The following is a 12169-nucleotide window of genomic DNA, read 5'->3' on the forward strand; positions in this document are numbered from 1 at the left end:
CTCCGGACGCGCAGGCTCAGCGGCCATGGCTCACGGGCCCGACCGCTCCGCGGCATGTGGGATCTTCCCGGACTGGGGCACGAACCCGCGTCCCCTGCATCGGCAGGCAGACTCTCAACCACTGCGCCACCAAGGAAGCCCTATACTTGAATTTTTTAAAATCTTTTGAAGACTGTGGTTTATCAACTTTTCATCATGCTTTCATCATCATGTTTCTATTTTACATTGAGAAGTAGACAAAACAATCATTTTATAAGGTGAAACGCGATGAGCATTTCTGTAGTTTAAACATGTATTTAGTGTTATGATTACAACACAGATTTAGACTAAGGAATCACAGAAAAATTTTATCCACAGGTTTACCCAAGGTAACTTGAAAATTTAATAGTTCCTGAAAATATTCCAGTTATATTTTTCATATGATTCATCACTAACCTATTCTGCTTGAGCTGCTCACAGGTGCTTTTCTGTCTAGGTAATGACATTGTGGGGATAAGCATTGAGAACAGCTAGAAAGGATCACTTACGTGAAATATGTTGGTGGGGAGGGTACCAAGGGGGAGACCCATTTTTAGTTTTCATTATTTCTTACAAATACTTTGCTTAACTTCATCAAATTCTCAAGAGCTATGCATTTCACCATAATAGTGAGGAATAAAAGGAAAGGTCATGAAATGAACATCAGACCCATGGTCTACAGTTAATATACTTCAGGATACACCAGCAGGGGCCAAAATATCCTTATTTCCAGTGCCATGCTTCATCTTTAACAGAAATATGTACAAGATAGAAAAGGAAAGAAAGATGGGGGTGGGGGGGTGTTATTTCTTGATTTCATCAATTAAAAGACTCTGCCCTCGAGTCAGTATTTCAAATTGACTGCCCTGGAGAGAGGAAGTGTGGTTTATAACTCAGAGCAATAGACCACAGTAAGAACTGGAAAAAGTAAAGTGTTTACCTTTCTTAGACGAAGTGGGAGATGGGCTATGAAAAGGGGAAAATGGGAAAGGACAACTCTCTAATGTCAGGTAAGAGTACCCCAGGGGTCTGACAGCCCAGTTTGAAGGCACTGGTCTGTATCTCTCAATTCAACTGCTAATTGTTTACTGACACTATCATTGTAAAATGCTTTACTATTAAGACATTTTAAGAATCTTACATTCAAGGACCATTTCTTATAATCCATCCCCCACGATGCTGCACAGATAATAGGGGCCCAGTAATAACTATTTGTTGTTCACCCAATTATTCGCTCATTCATCCATGCATTCATTTGCCAGGGACCTATTGTGTATCAGATGCTAGTACAACAAGTAATCCAATGAGCATTTACTCTAACTTTCTCTGTGACAGGCACTGTACTACACACCAGAGAGAAATAATGAACCAAACTGTACCTTTGAGAAATTGATTAGCACCTCCTCTGTATATTTATAGAATAAATTCCTGGGTCCCCTTTATTTAAAAATCTCTCTGTGTGACAAAGTGAGAGAGTGGCATGGACATATATACACTACCAAACGTAAAATAGATAGCTAGTGGGAAGCAGCCGCATAGCACAGGGAGATCAGCTCGGTGCTTTAGGGAGGGTGGGAGGGAGGGAGACGCAAGAGGGAAGAGATATGGGAACATATGTATATGTATAGCTGATTCACTTTGTTATAAAGCAGAAACTAACACACCATTGTAAAGCAATTATACTCCAATAAAGATGTTAAAAAAAAAATCTCTCTGATTCCGGTCTCACTACCACTTTTTTTGCTTTATGTACGTATGAATTGAGGAGAGATAAATATGAAACAATTCTTACCCCACAGACAACACAAAAAAAGAGGTCATGGGCCAGATTTGACGCATGGACCATAAATTGTTGACCCGTTACTTAATAAAAGTAGAAAAAGAAAGAAAACCAGGGAACAAATTTTCCATAGCAACGATTAAGTTGTGTGTGCTGATACACAAGTACTAGTTTTGCATCATTGTCCAAAGAGAACGGAAAGAATAACAGTTGTGATTTGCAGTTTATCTGAGAAGAAATGGTTGATAGGAACATCATGTTCTGAGCCAACTGTGAAGATCAGAGGTTGCAGGAGGAAAACAAGACAAGGTAGATAAATAGGGTAATGAGCCATTTGATTGTCAGGACTTTTTAATGCCTCTACCACAACCAGGCTTATTTCTCTTAATAGCTTGGCTGAAGAATGGCTACCATCAAGGTGACTATCACAGGAAATTCACCACTGAAAATGGTTTGGTTTAAAATTCTTTCTCCTTCTCTGACATGACGATACATCAGAAAGTATTGTTTTGAATTGAGTCTTTCAGTATGAAAATGTGCATATCTCTGAAGAACATGCTATTATTGCTCTTTTTCTTTTCTTTTGGTTTTAGGCAGTGTATTGGCTTCCTGATATGATAATATCAGTCTCCTGATATTAGTGTCCTCCTCTCTTCCCCTTTCCCCCACCAACACTTGCACATTCTCCATCTTCATCTCCTCCTGCTCAACATGGTTACATCAGTGCTTCCAAAATTATGAATCTATATGCTATTTATAAATAAGACATGTGGCAAACTATAACATGTTGTCTTTTTTTTCTTTTCTGAAACCCATCTTGCTTTCTCCTGGAGGTAATTATTATCTTCCTTCCACCCCTTAGCTTCTGTGTTCTTATCTATAATTCAACTTCCCAATTATTTCCTAAGGCCATCTCTTTCTTGTAACAACTTGCCAAATGAATCCCAGAATGGCCAACACACATCAACACTAATTCTTTGTAACCAGTTCTCCTTGGGCTGCTGGCTCCCACATCTTATAGTTTAAGTTTCTGTTACATCAGCACCCACTTTCTCTGAGTGTGAGAAAGCAACACTAGTTGCTACAATAGACAAAACCCAAATCTCAATGGTTCAACTTAATAATATTTTTTCTCACTCATGTCACAGTCCAGGGCAGATCAGGTGGCTCTCCATCTCATAGAAAGCCATCTGGAACTCAGGGCCTCAAAGTGACCATGGAAAGGAAGGAGACCAGAAGATCATTCTGGATATTTTTATATCCAGACCTGATAGAGGGGTTACATCACTTCTTCCCACATTCCATTGTCCAGGATTCATTCACATGGCTTCAATATAACTGCAAGGGATCCTGGGATATGTAGTCTTCCTGTGTGCTGGGAAGAAGAAATGGTCTGGGGAACACAGAGCACTGACTGACACACCACGTCTTCTGATTACTTGGTGCTTTTTTTTTTTTTTTTTTTTTTAATGGAGCACATCCTCCAGTAACTTCCTGAGAAGCATTATAGAGAGGTAAAATTTTGGGCACTTCCCATGTCTGAAAATTTCTTTATTCTAGCCACATGTGCATTAATACCATGTTTGGGTATAAAATTCTTGATTGGAAATTTTGGTTTCCTCCAGAATTTTGTAGCCATTGCTCTAGTATCTTCCAGCTTCCTATGTTTGTGTGTCTTTGAGAATCAGATGTCACTGAATCCCTCCTCTTCACTGACAGAAAACAAGTGACACTATAACTGGACTATTTAAGGCATGATTATGTTTGTGTGCTTCCTGCCAAAAGAGTGGTTAATTGTACTGACCAGTTGTTTCAGAATTGTGTAAGACAGTCTCAAAAGTACATAACCAAAAGAGCTGAAATTCTGCCTCTGCACAGACTTCTTCTGATTCCTGGTGGTAAGGACCATCTGATAGAAAAATTTCTGAGCTCTCAAAAATTACTGATCACAAAATATTTCCATCTGGACATGTCCCTTATGTATCACTACTCTGATGGAAGCGACATTGAGGCATACTGTATACTTCAACCATGGGTCAGTGGGGGCAGAGAAGAAGCCATCACTGTGAGAATGGGAGGAACTGGTTTCGTCAAGAGACCCCTAACAAGAGAAGAGAAGCCGCAGCCAGCAGCCAAGACACAGCCCCTAGAGGGACATGATGAATCCAGCAGATTTCAACCAACATTAAATACTGAAAGCTGTCAGACCTGTTGGGAAGAAGTTCCCAGAGAGCATGACAATTCAAATTCAGAAAGCCAGCAGAGCAGTGAATCTAGATAGTTTATTGTTTGAAGTAGACTACTCCAGTGAGCATTTGAGGATAAACCAATCAGGGTCTATCCTTCTGGAAGAGTAAAAATATCTAATAAATTCATCATCTGGCCAAGCAACTATGGGGTCAGGGCAAGATACTGATCCAGCAAGGAGATCAGGGGAGCTCATCTTGAATCCAGGTCAACATCAGTCTTCAATGACCTTTGCCCTGGTTTCTTGGCCATTTGAGAATCTCTGTTCAAAAGACCACATCAAGGCCATGTGTTTTGACTTCCCCCTCATTGTCAGTTGCTTAAAACAAAAGTAACAGTCCAGACTCCCTGCCTTTAAAAGTAAAGGAGGGACTGCCCTGGTGGTGCAGTGGTTAAGAATCCGCCTGCTAATGCAGGGGACACGCGTTCGAGCCCTGGTCCAGAAAGATTCCACATGCCGCAGAGCAACTAAGACCATGTGCCACAACTGCTTAGCCTGCTCTCTAGGGCCCGCGTGCCACAACTACTGAGCCCACAGGGGGTCAGGGCAAGATACTGATCCAGCAAGGAGATCAGGGGAGCTCATCTTGAATCCAGGTCAACATCAGTCTTCAATGACCTTTGCCCTGGTTTCTTGGCCATTTGAGAATCTCTGTTCAAAAGACCACATCAAGGCCATGTGTTTTGACTTCCCCCTCATTGTCAGTTGCTTAAAACAAAAGTAACAGTCCAGACTCCCTGCCTTTAAAAGTAAAGGAGGGACTGCCCTGGTGGTGCAGTGGTTAAGAATCCGCCTGCTAATGCAGGGGACACGCGTTCGAGCCCTGGTCCAGAAAGATTCCACATGCCGCAGAGCAACTAAGACCATGTGCCACAACTGCTTAGCCTGCTCTCTAGGGCCCGCGTGCCACAACTACTGAGCCCACATGCCTAGAGCCCGTGCTCCACAACAAGAGAAGCCACCGCAATGAGAAGCGCACACACTGCAATGAAGAATAGCCCCCACTATTCTTTCTCTACCGCAACTAGAGAAAGCCTGCGTGCAGCAACGAAGACCCATCCCAGCCACAAATAAATAAATAAATAAATAAAATTGTTATTAAAAAAAGTAAAGGAGATTTATTAATTTGGGACAAACAGGAGACAATTGCTATAGAAATTTTTGGTATCAGCTGAAGTCAAAACTAGGTATAAGCTGGCCAACCTAGCCTCTTAGAACTGTGTCTGAGTTTTCTCCAGGATGAGAGAAAAGCAGAACTGAATCCTCAGTAAGAAATTCAAGCTACAAAAAATAAAAAGATTTTACAATTTTTGTCCTACAGTTCCTACAAAACCAGGGACTTCCATCCAAGACACCCACTGAGCCTCATCCATTGTCTTTACTGGGTACACATTGCTGTGGTTCCTCCAACTGCTAACTTTTTCTACTCTTGGGAGCCTGGAGCATGTCTCCCATGCTTTTCTCATACCATCAGAAAAGAAGTTCAACTCAATCTAAAAGCAATTTAAAATATTGTGTTAGGGCTTCTCTGGTGGCGCAGTGGTTGCGCGTCCGCCTGCCGATGCAGGGGAACCGGGTTCGCGCCCCGGTCTGGGAGGATCCCGCGTGCCGCGGAGCGGCTGGGCCCGTGGGCCATGGCCTCTGGGCCTGCGCGTCCGGAGCCTGTGCTCTGCAACGGGAGGGGCCACAGCGGTGAGAGGCCCGCGTACCGCAAAAAAAAAATAAAAAAAAAAAATAAAAAAAAAATATTGTGTTAGTAATGAGAAATCTGTCTAGCTCCAGAGAAAAAAAATAAAACGAACAAAAGCCAGATTTTAGTGGTTGAGTTTGAAATTAAGGAAAAGACCTTATGAACTAGAATTTGGGTGTTAGCACCTGTCTTCTCCCAAAACAAAAGGCAACATAAACATAGCTTCCAGAAAGGCTCTAATACCCTCTGTGTAACAGCTCCCTCTGGCTTTAAATTGCTTAACAATATATTTGACTTTGAGCCTCAGGTTTTGTTGGAAGTCCATGGCAGCGTTGGAAAGAGAACCCAGGATCCCTCACTTCTGAAACCGTACTCATCTGTTTCTCCTGCCTCTGCCTCTCCCTCTGCAAAGAGGAAGTATGACTCAAACAATGCTTTGGCATCAACGGAAGAAAGGACTATAGAAGAACAGCTCCAATCAGTCCTTGAGGACCTTAGGACTGCCTTACTATTCTTCGGAAAATATCCCCTTGAGTCTTTAACATGGTGCTGCCAGCACACAGCAAAGAAAATGGTCTTCAGGTTGAGATATGGTCAAGGAGAGCAATATATGGAAAAGAAAGCGACCCAGACAGGACCATTAGCATAAATGATTATCAATCTGCCATTCACAAAGGAAGCTTCCGTATTGTTGAGGCTTCCGTATTTCTTGTTTGTGTGTGCTTAATTGCGAGGCTCCTAAAGTGAGCTCTGAGAAGAAAGAAAATGCTCTTGGAGCAGATGAGACAACCCCTTGCCTGCTTTTGATTCTTAGTATGAATACAGATAATAAAAGAGAGTTTCTGGATTCTTCTTGGGGGTTTTCAGTGGAAGGTGTCAGAAAAGTTCCCAAAGGCATCACTGGCTTTTGGCTGTCCACAGGAGCTCAATTTGATCCTTTTGACCCTTCAAAGTGAGTCCTTCCTATGGAGAAAACAGCTTCGGCAAACATTGGACTTTTCATCCTAATTGGGGGAGGGGGAAGCCATGTGAGTCCACGGAGAAGGGCTGAAAACTACCTTGGAAAAAATCCAGCCAGAGCCCAAAGAGTCTTCTCCTGGCTCTAGAGAGGATAAGATGATCTGGGTTGGGTCTTCCCTGTTATACTCTTGCCTTGGAAAGCACTGTGCTCTGTTCCCCTTGGGCGAATTCTTGCCAACCCTTAAATACCCAGAGTGCAGATACACATTTTGTACCTGAAACTACCACTATCTTGGTAGGTGTATGAAGTAAAGCCAGTGTAGCTAACAGCAAGCTAATGAAGCAAGCTGCATTAGTACACCTGGAATGCAGATTTTTTATCAGGTTTATATAGGGTTTAACTGGGTATGATATAAGCAGGAAATTCTTTTTTCTCCCACCAATGCCTGGGTCAGATTCCATCACTTTCAAGTCAATTTCAGCTGTTAAAAAACAGTCTCATATTCAGGAATTCGAAAATCCAGTCCAGAATCAAAACTTTCTAAATCAAAACTGTAAACTTGTGTTCAATTAAAGCTTCTTTCTCCACCCAACTCAGGCTTGATTTCACGTTTTGGGAATCAGCATCTTTGGAGGGGCCGTTGGCCTTCTCTCTCAGCAATACCTCATACCCCAGCTCAACCTACCCAGTGTCTGCTTTTTGGTTCTCCAAGCACCAAAGGGATGAGAAGGAAGAGATCAAAGGAACTTAATTGGTGCTGTTTCAGTGCCTTGATGTGCCTCTGTCATACAAGTACTGGCTTTATTTTGTGGGCAGCAGTTAAGGGTGTGTTGAAGGCCACTTAGGGCTCCTCCTTGTGGCAAGCAATTCTTCCCCTGGCTGAGCTTCTATGACTCCAGCTCCATCAGTTCCTGCCCTGGCAGTGTATCTCTGGGGTCTGCTTACTCGAGAAAACAGGCTTCTTAGACAGGATCTGTTCAAGACAACTTGTGCCCAGATCCGTTTACATGTCTGCCTGATGCCTTGGGGATACATTCTTGCCCCTCAAAGCAGTGAAGTGCAGCTTGCTTAGCCACTGAACTTGCTCCTGTGAGCTGCCCCAGCCAACCTCCCACCTTTAGACTTCTCCAGGGGACACCTGTCAATCTTTCTAGAGAACTCTGTGCTCAAACAGGCAAGCTAATGAGTTTCTGAACCCCAGCTGGCATTCAGCCAGGGAATGTGACATGGTCACCCCTTCTAACAGAAAACACCAAAGTCTGAGAAGTTCTGGTGGTTTTATTAGGTCTTCTTCATTGGGCTAATGAATGAGAGCAAAAAGTAGCAACACCCTCTCCTCTCCTCTTTTCCCTTCCCTGAGGAGAAGACCCATAGCTGGCTTTACTCCTTCAAATACCCTTCAAAATAATTCACCCAATAAATGGCAATCTTCCAATAAGATGGACCTGGTTGATGGGTGCAGGTGTTCAAAGAACAACTCTGGTTCCTCTTTGGTAAATTCTGAATGAATGTGGAGTTATTTATTTATTTAGCCCTTTGCCCTCAACGTTAAGGCTTTAGCTGAGATTCCACTGCAGAGAGAAAAGCCTCTTTTCATAGGCCATTTCACAGATTCTGCCTCTTTGTGAATGAGGTCTACCTCTACCAGGATTAAAAAAAAAAATCACAAGATGAGGTGACACAGTGAGGTGTCCACTTCAAACAGTCATCTCCCCATCTCTACTGGGCTTCTCTTTGGCTATGCCAAGGAGTCCTCAGCACTGACCGTCCACACAAAGTCACATGTCTAGACCCCGTGCTATGAACTTTGATCCCTGTTCAGGAGGTTAGGTATCCTTCTCCCAAAGGCACACTAACCAATTTTCAAGGGGGCTTTGGACACCTGGGTGCATCTTCAGCCTTTACTTCCATAAGGCACTGAAGCATCGTATTGTGTAACCTGGCTACTTACACATGAAAAATTGAGATCATTTAACCAGCAGCATATGTTGGCTCATTGAACACGAGTGTTTCTTCTAACCCCAAAGGGCATCATCAGAAGTAGTCAACCTAAGGCACACCCAAAGATAAGTGATAACGTGGAACTTTATGACTAGCATCCACTTTCAGTTACCCCTTTGTGATTTATTGAGAGGAAAATGTTCATCTTATCCAGGCTCAGTTTATGCCTGGCTCACCTACCACTTGTGTTGCTGTGACATCGCAGAATAAAATCTAACTTAATATCACTCCCCAAAAGACAAGTAGACAGTTCGTTTTGCTCAGGGAAAAAAGCGATATAGTACATCCTAAAGTCAAATGCAAATTGTTTACAGAAATTCTGTTAACATTAAACTGCCTGCAAGTAACATAGTGAATCTGAAAGGAAAAACCAGAGCATGCACAGGCTTGAGTTTTTTTACCCATCAGAGCTATTGAAAGTTAGAGTGACAGGGCTATACCATGACCACAGTATAAGGCAGGTTCGACCTTTCCTCCTTCAGAGTTCCCAGCACCGAGAAAACAAGTGCACGGATGAATTGCCAACTGGGGTCCACTCTGAACACTCAGAAGAGTAATGGGGGCCATGAAAAGGCTGTGCTGAGCAGGAGGGAAGGGGCTGGGCCTCAGGCAGGGCACACCCCTCGGACATGTTCCAGTCTGGGCCAGCTCCCCAGTATCGGTGCTAGAAAGGATGGGGGGAGAGCAGCTGAGAGGGCTGGGCACTCAGGCTATGTCTGCCCTCACCCGGTGCCTCAGGGGCAGCCAGCTTCACCGGCCATCAGTCTAGGGACAAATAGAGGTAAGCTGTTCACACTCCAGCTCTGTTCCTCGTGTCCCCTCGGGTACCCTCCTGGCCCCACCTCGCTTTCCAGCCCACTCCTGTTCCCTGGGTTTCACGGGTAAATGTTGTCTTCCACCTTTGGACTTTTTAAGAAAGGCTTTGAAAGGCTCAAATTGACTGATGCCTACTTTGGGTGGTCCAGTCAATTCCCTACTCACCATCCTATCCTCTTCCCAGTGACAGCTGTCACAACTGGGACTGTTGCCATCTGAGAGTGTCACCTCTGACCCATTCACATCCTTTAAACTGCCATTCCCTTCCCAGTTCTATTCTAAGCTAGGTGGACCTGATGTTCAAAATATTTAACCACCGGTATATGGTACGGGCACCAACCAATCAGAGCCGATTCCAACAGTAAACAATCATCACGGAAGGGCTGGTAGGCACCTCCTGAATAAGGATCCCAAGGTGAGGATGAAGAAACTGAGGGCTGTGTTTAAGGCCCGTGGCTTTTCTTCCGTTGTCAGCCTTTGTGTTCTTGCAAGAACCTCAAGACTGTCTGCAATTAGAGCTAGCTTGACTGATTGCATCATTCACAGAGGGGAAAGCCTGGCTATGAGGGAACAAAAGGTGTCATGCCTATACTGGGAGGTTTTTTGGAGGGCTTGGGGGGTCGTTGAGGTTTTTACTGGGGTAATATCCCCCTATAAATAAACATCTCCACACATGAACATTTCAACAAGTGTATTTTTCTGAAATAACCTCCCTTCCAAAGGACAAGCCCTTTCCATGTTGTCATCATACACTGAACTACTAGGAAATTCTAAGGAAACCCATCACTCTGAAGTAGGGCTTCTTCTACCTCCAGGGGACAGGAAGAAATAAACTAGCTCTCACGAACTCTCCTCCGTTACTGCCCCAACGGGATTGTGCCAAATAAAGTAGAATGATTGGCATCTGAGGGAGAAACCACATCAAATAAAGATGCCCAAATATACATTCTATTTTAGCAGGTCAAGTAAGAAGTCACGATTAAGACACCAGCCATTTCCTGGAAATAAAAGCGCACCCGGAGGTGTTTGGGAGCCTAAAGTATCATGAACACCAGCTGGCAATTCATTGCCAGGAAACGCTCTTCTTCTACTCGGTGTCTACAGCGTCTCTGTTACTGGCTAAATATACCCCAAATATAACTTAAATATAGATGTGCTATCTATTTCTCTCATTCCCTGCGGCTGCCAGTGAAAGACAAGGATCACCCCAACAGCCCAAGGCATCACAAGGTATTCACTGAGGCGAAGCACTGGCTATATTAGTTCATCAGCATCCCACATCTGCTGAACTGGTCTGGATTTAGCATAGTTAAAAATCACTAATTTCTCCTCCCTCCCAAAAAAAAAAAATTATGAATTTCTTGAATTATTTTTTACCATTGAATTGGTATAACAAAATGCATTTAAATCAGGACATTGAAATTAGTTGCAAAACTGCAGTTATAAACCTCTGTTTTTGCCATAAGGTTTTACCACTTTTGAAGCTTTGGACTGAAACGTATATATATACACATATATATTTAGTCAAAGTAGTCAAATAACCCAAAATGCCAATGACTGCCAAAGGAGAGAAATTTATTACTAGGGCTGTATAACAGAGACTGAGGGCCTTTCTCACTTCATTTAGCATTTTGTGGACTTCTCTGGGGTAGAAGAAGAGGAAAGCTGTTGCATCAAAGAATAAGAGTGAATGAACAATCACATGACAAGAGTATTGGGCACAGTTTCAAATTTTTTTAGAAAACTCCTAAGTACATAATCTGAGGCTAGCAGGGAAATGGCCACTCAGGGCAATAAACAAGAAAGAAGCCAACTGCCTCTGGAGTCTCAGAATATGAAGAGAAATGCCAATTCATACAAGTTTTGTTTGACCCAATAATGGGCCAAATTTTATGCAGAGTTCAAGAACCTGATACAGCTCTTAACTAGCTGTCTGTGCTTCTACATGTCGGAAATATATCCATGGTTTTATGAGAAAATGCTCTGGCCCTAAGTTTTAAATCTCACCCAAAAGGCAGTTATTACTCTTAAAACTTTCTGTTACTCCTAAGTTAGTCATGTAGGCCAGGTATACAAGACTGTGCTCTGAATATTCACGTGTTCCTCTGGCAGAGATTTAACTTCGGCTTTGAAATATGCCATTGGTGAAGCTATAACCAAGAGCACAATTTGGATCAGAGACAGATTTGACCAAGCTGGGGTCCAGGACCAAGTGCCTTGTAGGGGCAGGAACATGGAGGTGGATCAAAGAGCAGTCAGGATCAAAAACTAGGATTCAAAGGCTTAGTTCTCTTAAGTCAAGTCTCCAGATCAGGTCCCAGGCCAGATTGCAAGATGCACAAGGTACAGGTAGAAATGTATTCCCTGAATGGGGTGGGTTGGAGGGAATCAAGATAGAGGGGCAGACAATTGTGGATCCAAAGACAGCCTATTAGCTTCCATAACCTCCCAGGAGGTTGAAATTAGCATACATACCCTTGCTAGGAGGGCTCCTGCACAGAGGCATGCAACGAGGGTCAGGGACATCCTGGTGTCAGAAGGACCGAGGGTTTGCCACTAGTCCAAATTTGATTGGCTAACCCCTGACAAGTCAACTCTATCATCTATCTCCACAACATTAAGCATCCATTTGCATGTGACAGTTTTCAGGCAACC

This window comes from Physeter macrocephalus, chromosome 11 (assembly GCF_002837175.3).
Source record: "Physeter macrocephalus isolate SW-GA chromosome 11, ASM283717v5, whole genome shotgun sequence".
NCBI classification, from domain to species: Eukaryota; Metazoa; Chordata; class Mammalia; order Artiodactyla; family Physeteridae; genus Physeter; species Physeter macrocephalus.